General features: G+C 43.0%; 1 protein-coding gene and 1 non-coding gene across 2 annotated transcripts in view; one reads left to right on the plus strand and one right to left on the minus strand.

Moving 5' to 3' along the window:
• Positions 1–260: 260 nt before the first annotated feature.
• The window catches only part of LOC101640918 (A-kinase anchor protein 17B), a 42,762-nt gene continuing 35,999 nt past the window's right edge, over positions 261–7,023 (plus strand). The window contains exons 1-2 of the mRNA XM_013006516.2: positions 261–313; positions 905–939. The gene's annotated coding sequence lies outside the window, so the exon portion shown is untranslated. The remainder of the gene's footprint in view (positions 314–904; positions 940–7,023) is intronic.
• LOC115872640 lies at positions 3,218–3,338 on the minus strand. The gene has a single exon (XR_004047974.1). It is a non-coding gene; the product is annotated as a small nucleolar RNA SNORA61 (small nucleolar RNA).

Here is a 7,023-nt window from a genome sequence, read left to right on the forward strand (position 1 = left end):
CCGAGCTTGAGCGGCAGCGGGGAGGCCGCGGCGGCGAGGTCGCCAGGGCCGCAGCGGGCCAGGGGGTGCACGGGGCGTGGGCGCTCGGGCGCGCGCCTGCGTCGCCGCGCGACTCGGATGCGGCGGGCACGCCTCTGCGCCGGGGTGCGCTCGCTGCGAGCCGTTCAACAGCTGGCTTCGCGGGCAGGAGTCGCCAGGAGAGACCCGGAGCCTTGACAGGAGCGACTGTAGCGACTGGAGGGAGGCGGCGGCATCTCCACCGCCTGAACGGAGGGAGCCCAGAGGGGGGACGCCACGGTGCCTTCGGCTCCCGGTAAATGCCCTCTGCTCTGCCCGCTGAGGAGGCAGCCCCGTCCTGCGGCGTCTCGGCCGGCGGGCTGCCGCCCCGGCCTAGGGAAGCAGTGCGGGCCTCGTGGGGGGCACGCCATCCCCTGGATGGCAGCGGGGGCTGGCGGGGGTAGGGGTGCGCGGGGCGATGCGCCGGCCGCCGGGTCGCCGGTCTGCCCCAGCCGAGTCAGGCTTGCCAGAGATGCGCCTTCAACCTTCCCTGGTCCTCTCCCCTCTCCCTGGAACCCACACGCCTCCTTTAGGCCTGACGCCACACTAGGGGGCGCGCTCTCGCCCGCTCGAGGGCTCCCCTCTCGACGCCTCCAGGGCAGAGGTCACTGGAAGCACATCCTGAGGGGGTGCCGGCAGTCAGAGCCCGCTAATGGGAACTGAGGTGCTCTCGCCCGCTTAACTGGATCGCCAAGGGTCCTGGGCACGCGACGGCCTCAGGGCTGTGGCTGCGTGCGTCCAATTAGCCTTTAGCATGCCCCTGCTGCCCTAGCATCTTGGTGACCCGGTCCTTGGCATCGGGGACTTGTCAAGAGACTCTAGGCTCCTCATCTGATCTCTTTTTCAGCACGGCCGGAGGACGACCATTTCGAACCTGAGTGGGTGAGCAGGGGACTCGCGGGGCCGAGGGGGCGGGACGGGCGCCGCGCCGGGTCGCAGGGCAGCCCCTGACAAGGGACAGATGCCCGCAGGACAGTCTCTTCAGACTGTGAAGGAAAGCGCAGTCCCCGGATGACGGGGTTGGAGACTCCTGCAGTCCTGCCCCTCCGATGCGCGCCTTCTTTACGTTTGGTCGCCTGCTTTTTGTGAGTTTGTTTAAATGTCATCACCTGGGCTCACCTCGACCTCTCCCGGTGAACTTTGGAAAGCAAACTCTGAAGGGTGACTTGTGTTCAGAACGCGGGGTCTCTGCAGGGGAAGGTTTCCAAACCCTAGGGCAGTTTCGTTTTCCCTCTTTTTTTTCACACGGAGAACCAGGTATCAAAGTTCCCAGCCATTTTGCCCTATGGTTTCCAGCCTAGAAGCCTCATGCTTCGAAAGCGTGTACACTTACTTGTACAGCATCCTGAGGCGGGATCAGTCTTCATTGTCACTGAAACTCCTCTTCGGGATGCTATAGTTGAGACATCTCAAGTTCTGGGTGGTTTTGTTTTCTTTTTCATTTGTTTGTGTGGTTGCTTTCCAGTCGTTATTTTTATACGACCTGGATTTATTTGTGTGTGTGTGTGTATTGGGTTTTTGGGGGGGGGGGCGGGTAAGGGTAGGGGATAGGGAGGAGGGCCCCTTAACATGGTGCAACCTCCATGAAGGTATTTTTTACCTAAGGTTCTTGTTAGGCACCTGCTAGGTGACAATTGGAAAAGCCTTGTTGGCTGATGCCCAGGGGACCCCAGAAGCCATGCACATCAGGGGATAGGTGGGGCTAAAGGGAGGCAGAGTAATTTTGGAGTAGGCAGGGTTTGCAGATTCCATCTAAACTCCTGTGAGGAATCACAGGGGCTTTCCCTTTAATCCCAGCCAGAGATCACACCTGAAGTGCCGCCCCTTTCTCCAGGTTCCCCATCACATACGCATGAGAAAACAGGAGCCTTAGAGTGGCTTCATTTGTCATCTTCAACATCGGAAGGCAAGGTGAGGTGCAGAGGATTGAGGAAGTGGAAGTAATGGTGTGGTGGCAGTGGTGATGGTGTGTGTGTAAGGGAGACCAACAGACATACATACTTGTTCTATACTTGGAGACTTCTCTCTGCCACAGAGACCAGGTACATTTCACGTGCTTGGCGTGCCTTCTGGCCTGTGTGGAGAGAGTTTGGCGTTTCAGAGCCAAGATGCTTTTTGTTGTGATACTCTGGGTACAGTGTCCCTTCTGGTCCATGGGTTCCCTGTTGTATCCAACATGCTCCTACTTTTTGAAGAAGCTGTACTGTTAAGTGGGACTGGAGCAGACTTATCACCCTGGGCACAGCCAGAGAAAACACAGACACAGTGGAATTCGTTGGGGCTCGGAAGAGACAATGTTATGACTGGAGCACTTATAGAAGAAGGGGAAGGGTGGTGCAAATTGTGTCGCCATAGGGACCCTGGTGGTACAGTGGGTTTCACATTGGTGCTAATCCACCAGCTACTCCAAGGGAGAAAGATGAGACTGTCTGCTCCTTTATCGATGTACAGCCTCAGAAACGACTGATAACCGGCTGAGGTAGAATTTGAAAATGACTGAGGTAGGATTTGAACCCATGTCTGCTTGACACCAGATCTTCCCCTGCTCCCTTTTCTAATAGCAATTACTTTCACTAGGTCTATGTTTATATCAGACCTTGTTTTAGGCAATTGGGGTACAGTTGTAATTACACAATTATGAACAACCCATTGCCATGATCCTGACTCATAGTGACCCTAAGATTTCTGAGGCTATAAATCTGTGGGGAGCAGATAGCTTCATCTTTTTCCTGCTCCCACTGGTGGCTTTGAACCACTGACCTTGCACTTACTCTGAATAAAACCCCAGGAATGGATTGTCATAGAGTCTGTTTTGATTCAGAGTGACCCTATAGCACAAAGTAGACCTACTCCGTTTGGTTTCCGAGTTTCTACATCTTTAAAAAAACTCTTTTGTGTGTGGTGAATTAGGCGGGATAATTTCAGATAATTAATTTTGTATTCAACAAATTAAATTACCTATCAACCCCCTCCAAAACTTGCTCTGACCCCCCGCCTTTTTGATTTCTCTCCTCCCTCTTGTGTAATACCAACTTCTCCGTCACCCAAGTTAACACCTGTCTATCCTCTAACTTACTGCTTCACTTTCCTTCCCTTTCCCACCCCCCAACCATCAAAGTCTATTTCTTTTGATAAGAAAACCTTTGGTTTGTTTTGTTTTTTTGGTTTGAAACTAGCTCGTGTGTCCCAAAAGAACTGAAGTTCGTTTCAATTGTACTTTTCCTCTTTTTATAACCACTCAGACCAGTGTTTAGATCTGATGGGCAACAAATCAGGAGGGTTTTAAAAACATGTGAATGTATTCTTTTTCCCTTTTCTTTGTGGAATATAACACAGACAAAGAAAAACATACTACATGTGGTTGCATAGACCGTCTCATAGGAACCGTGACAGTACTCCAGAAAACCACCTCCCTTTGTATGTGTTCTTCTTTGTTTTCTTTTCCCACTCACCCTCCTTCCCGTCTCCCTCTCCCACCTCATCATAGTCTTTGAAGGTTGTTCCTATAGTTTGCAAACCATTTTCCTTGCCATGCCCCATTGTAATAATGGTACGTTAGAATATTTATCTATCTGAGATTGACTAACTTTGCCGAGCATAATGTCATCCAATTTTGTCCAGATGGGGTTTTTAATTGTTTCCATCCTTTTGCTGTAACAGAAATTACTGTGATAAACATGGGTTATACAATTATCTGTTCATGTTTTGATCTTTATTTATTTAGGGTATATACCAAGTAGAGCAATTGCTGGATCATATGGTATTTTTATTTTCATTTGTTTAAGGAAGCATCATACCGTTTTCCATACTGGCTGTACAATTCTGCAGTTCTACCAGCAATGTCTGAGTTTCCTAATCTCTCCACAACCTCTCCAGTATTTCTTATTTTCTGGATGGTTAAATTTTTTGTTAAGTGGGAGGTGGTATTTCATCATTGTTTTAATTTGCTTGCAAGCATTTCTTCATTTAATTGTTGGCTGCCTGGGTGTCATCTTTAGTAAAGTATCTGTTCATACCTTATACCCATTTTGATGGAATTATTTGTGTTTTTCTTGTTAAAGTGTTGTCATTTTCTATATATTTTAAAAATTAGATCCTTATCAGATATACTCCCTGCCATCGAATGGATGCTGACTCATAGCAACTCTATAAGACAAAGTGAACTGCCCCATGAGTTTCCGAGACAGCAACTGTTAATAGGAGTAGAAAGCCCTGTCTTTCCATTGCCAAATATTTTTTCCCAATCGGTGGGTTCTCTTTTTACTCTTTTGATGAAGTCTTCTGATATACATACATGTCATATTCTTTGAGGGTACCAATCCTCTATTTTGTCTTCTGTAGTGTCAGCATTTTTCATTATGGTTTTTAGTCTGTTTCTGCCTTATATTAGGTCCCTTAAGCTTATCCCTATTTTTTTCACTAATGCTTGTTATAGTTCGGGGGTTTATATTTAGGTCTTTAATCCATCTTGAATTAGTTTTGTACATGGTGTGAGGGATGAGTCCTGTTTTATTTATTTATTTTTCCTTTAAACCATTTTATTGTCTCCCCCACCCCCACCCCGTTTTATTCGTTTGAAAGTTTGAGATCCAATTTCTCTGGCACCAGTTATTGAAAAGATGATCTGTATCCCATATAATGTATTGTAGTCTTTTATCAAAAATCATTTGTCTATATGTGCTTGGTTGTATTTCTGTGTTCTGTGTTGTAACTGTTGGTCTGCCTATCTGTTATTCTGCCTATATTATATCAAGCTGCTTTGATTACTGTGGCTGTATAATTATTTTTGAAATCAGAATGAGAGCCCTTCTGCTTTGTTGTTGTTTAGTAGTGTTTTGTTTATCCTGAGTTTCTTTTCTTTCCACATGGAGTTGGTGATTAATGTTTCCATTTCTTTAAAAAATTGTGCGGGGACTTGGATTGGAATTGCATTTAATTTATAGAGTGTTTGGTAATATTGACATTTTCAGTATATTAAGTGAGCATAGGTCATTCTTCCATCTATATAAATCTCTTTTGGTTCTTGTAGAAGCATTTTATCATTTTTTTGCGTCTTTTGATTCTCTGGTTAGAGTTCCTAAGTGTTTTATCTTTTGGGTAGTTATTATAAATGGTATTGTTCTTTTAGATCCCTTTTGGGATCCTCTTCCTTAATGTACAAGAATCCAATATTTTTTATGTTCATCTTGTAGCCAGCCTAGTATGTTGCCAAATTTTTCAGTTCCAGTAATTTAAAAAAATTGAATCTCTTGGGTTTTCTCATGTTGTCTGAAAACAGAGAGAGCATTACTGCTTCTTTGCCAATTTGGATGCTTTTAAGATCTTTTTGATGTCTTATGGCTTTGGCTAAGATTTCCAGGACTGTATTAAATAAGAATGGTGATAAAGGGCAACCCTGTTTGGTTCCCATTCAGAGAGGGAATTTTTCAGTTTCTTTCCATTGAATAAAATGCTGGCTGTTGGTTTTGCATATATGGTCCATATTATCTTGAGGATTTTCCCTTCTATTCCTATTTTATTGAGTGTTTTTTAATTAAGAATGCCTTTTCTGCATCAATTAATATCATCATATGGTTGTTTTGTTTTATGGTGGATCACATTGATTGATTTTCTAATGTTGAACCATCCTTACATACCTAGTAGGAACCCCACTTGATCATCATGTATTTTTCTTCTATTTGTTGAATTCTGTTGCCTATAATTTTGTTGAAAATCTTGGCATCTACATTCTTAATGGCATCTATATTCTATCATTTTCAACCTTGGCATCTATATTCTATCATTTTCAATTCTGGGGATATTCTTGCCTGGTTTAGCTATCAGGGTTATACTTGCTTCATAAAATGAGTTTGGTATGATCCTTTTCTTTCGAAGAGCCAATTTTTTGTCTTGATTTTTTCCCCTATTGTTTTTCTCTACTCTGACTCATGTATTTCTGCTCTAATTTTTATCATTCATGTTCTAGTATCTGAGGATTTGCTTTTGCTGTGTGCCAGAGATTTTGATGTGTTGTATTTTCCTTCTCATTTGTTTCGAGTAATTTTTAAAATTGTGCTCGTTATTTCTTCAGTCACCCAGTGGTTTTATAAGTAAAGTGCTGTTTAATTTCCAGAGTTTAATTTTTTTTTGAGGGGGATGTTGATCATCCTATGGTTGAGGCTAATCTTATAGCATTGTTGCCTGAAAAAAATTATTTCTAATATCTCAGTGTTTTAAATTTTATTTATGCTTGCTTTATGGCTTAACATATGATCTATTCTGGAGAACATTTTATAGGCACTAGAAAAAAATATATTATGCTGTTGTTGGGAGAAATGTTCTGTATATGTCTAAGAGATAAAGTTAATTAATTGTATTTAGTCCTTCTGTATCTTTGTTGATATTCTTTCTAGTTGATCTGTCTTTGCTTGAACGTGATGTATTGAAGTCTCTTAGTTTTATTGTACATGATGTATTTATCTCTTCAATTCTATAAGACTTTGACTAATTATTTTGAGGACTTTTGGGTGCATAGATAACTTGATGTTTATTTTATCAGAAATTAATATTGCTAATCCTGCTTTATTTAGACAACCTTTAGCTTTTACCAGTATAGTAATGCCTCGTGTTTTCTTACCCATTCTGCGACTCTCTCTTAACTGGTGAACTTTATCAATTTTTATTCAATTTTGTTTGTGATAGGAATGGCTTTATTGGTGTCATTTTGTTATTTTTTAAGGTGGTGTTGATTTCTTTGTTCTTCATAAATTTTATGTTGCTTTACTTTTGTTTATGAATTTTCTTGTCAATTTTTCTTTGCTTTCTTATTCTTTCCTACTTAACAAGATTTTATGGCTTTCCTCTTTATTTTTTTGTTGTTTTTAAATCACTTTATAAGGGGCTCATACAACTCTTATCACAATCCATACACACATCAATTGTGTAAAGCGCATTTGTACATTCATTGCCCTCATCATTCTCAAAACA

Source organism: Echinops telfairi, unplaced genomic scaffold (genome assembly GCF_000313985.2).
Source record: "Echinops telfairi isolate 266 unplaced genomic scaffold, ASM31398v2 ScPeMD7_7427;HRSCAF=8465, whole genome shotgun sequence".
NCBI classification, from domain to species: Eukaryota; Metazoa; Chordata; class Mammalia; order Afrosoricida; family Tenrecidae; genus Echinops; species Echinops telfairi.